The sequence below is a fragment of the Setaria italica genome, chromosome VI (genome assembly GCF_000263155.2).
Source record: "Setaria italica strain Yugu1 chromosome VI, Setaria_italica_v2.0, whole genome shotgun sequence".
Taxonomy (NCBI): Eukaryota; Viridiplantae; Streptophyta; class Magnoliopsida; order Poales; family Poaceae; genus Setaria; species Setaria italica.
Genome location: NC_028455.1, coordinates 25,382,640 through 25,384,903, shown reverse-complemented (window position 1 = coordinate 25,384,903; position 2,264 = coordinate 25,382,640). Strand labels below are relative to the sequence as shown.

The following is a 2,264-nucleotide window of genomic DNA, read 5'->3' as shown; positions in this document are numbered from 1 at the left end:
TCCAGGGCTGGTCCAAGGCGGCACCCGTCCGGCCTCCTGCTCGCCGGATTGCCGTGCCTGCTATTCCAAGCCTCCAAGGTGGCGTCCTCCCTGCACGCTTGCCTCTGTACCTGTCCTTCCCAACGACATGGCAAAATTGCTGTCAGTACTCAGTAGCAGTTGAATGGATGTCAGTAGGACTTGGTCTTAATTTCTGTCCTTGTCCTCTATTCAAATGGATATATCATAGATGCATAATAGTTGTGCGGCTGTCAGTTCATTCAAATGGATTGGTACTCTCAATTTATTGTATAATTGTTGCTCTCAAATGGATAGATGGATAGTACTAGTTCATGGTCAGTACACAAGATGGTAGATTTGTGTAGAAGAAGTTCTTGCCAAGGTTAATTTATTATCTTTATATGCATTTGATATTATTGTAATATAATTTCTATTTAACTAACTTAAAAAATATTAGAATTATTGAGTTCTCGTCGTATTTAGAACAAAAAATTCAGAAAAAATAAAATATTATCAGTCTCAGGGGCATTCAGATCATTTTAACACTCGTAACAAACAACGGTCCAGGTAAGCGGAAATCCATTTCTTGCGCGGTACCGCCGTAGGAAGAAGGTGACTGTTAAAAGGGTGGTGCTATGTTCTTTTAAAAAAAGGTGGTGCTCAGCTCGACCAAAGCTTTCACCTGCATCCGTGGGGCGTAGGAGTCTGAGAATGGGCCGGACCGGGCCAGGTAGAATTGCAGGACTCCCTGTATCACCAGGCTGGGCTGCAATTTGCAGCTCCACTCGCTCGGCCCACCGCCGGAAGCCGCAATGGCCCATGATGACTTCCGCGCGGCAGAATATTCCGTAGCATTCCAGCAAAAATCCCTATATCCTTGCCTCCTTGGAGATCTTGGAGCCTTTGCTTGCAGTTGCCGCCTGCACCCTCATTTCTGCTCTCAACCAGGTACCATCTAAGTGCACGGCAAATCGGTGATGGACAGCATACAGATTTTGATATTCACCTCCAAGCTGCTGCAAATCCGCATGGTTTGAATACCATTTTTCCCCTCGGACTTGGAGGAGCAGCCCACTGTTAGTCTGTTACCGTCTCACTCAGCTCATGAAGATGCTAGTGAGAATCGCAGATGTGATAGAGGGCACTTGTATTCTTAGTCGCATGTTAAGGGTGTGTTTGGTTGGTTATATTATTTGATTTATGTATGAAATGATTTAAAATAATAATGATATTTTTGTTTGGTTAGGTGAATTGTACCAACTTATCCGGATGAGACCATCTCATTTAATATATTATTCTACTAATTAGAGTGAATTATATGGTACAAGTAAATTGGTTGAACCACCCCATGATCATCTATGCATGCATCATGTGGTCTATACAATCAAACACACCTAAAAGTCTAGAATTTGGAGAATGTTGGGATGAAATCCGTCCAGGTTTGCCATAATGCGCAGTCCCGGCCACTGCCAGTGTGGAAAAGCCCAAGCTGCTGGCCTGCTGCTGTCCAGCTGCAAGGAGTCCGCGCTCCGCGGCCTTCTGGCATCCGGGACCGTTGCCCCGAGCGCGGCCGGCCGCCAACACCCGCGTCATCGAGTGGGAAGAGGAAGGCCGCTCCGGCGTTCCTGCCCGCTGCCTGCTGGCGATGGGGGCCGACGCGGCGGGGAGGCGGACGCTGCTGATGGTGAACCTGGCGTCCATCATGGAGCGCGCCGACGAGGCGCCGCGGGGCTCGGGGCCCTCACGCTGTGCCGCTCCGCCGTGCAGGCCGCCTGCTACCCGCTCGCCGCCTACGCTATCGCGCGCTACGACCGCGCCCGTCGTCCCCGCATGCGCCTTCCTCTGGGCCGCCGCCAACTTCCTCGTCGCCGTCTCCGACAGCTTCGCACAGGTCGGTCGGTCCCCCCCCCCCCTCTACCCCAGCAACAACCAGATTGGGGCGGCGCAAAATCGCGGAAGTGATGCAAGAACAATTCGGCTTGAAGCCGAAGGGTGCAAAACTTATACCTACAGGACACCATACCCATCTACATATGACTTGTTGCCGTTTCCCCATCGGTACAAAGTTCCTGATTTTACCAAATTTTCGGGGATGGATGATACTTCTACCGTGGAACATGTAAATAGATTTATCATCCAATGCGGAGAGGCAGCTACGCAAGATGCCCTGCGGGTACGGCTGTTCTCGTCATCCTTGTCTGGATCGGCTTTCCATGGTTCACCACTTTGCCACCAAACTCGGATTATCACGTGGGGCCGATCTA

The 2,264-nt window shown here is 50.3% G+C and overlaps 1 pseudogene; it reads left to right on the top strand.

The window, feature by feature from the left end:
- Nucleotides 1-1,457: 1,457 nt before the first annotated feature.
- Nucleotides 1,458-2,264, top strand: part of LOC101779922 — a 3,256-nt pseudogene continuing 2,449 nt past the window's right edge.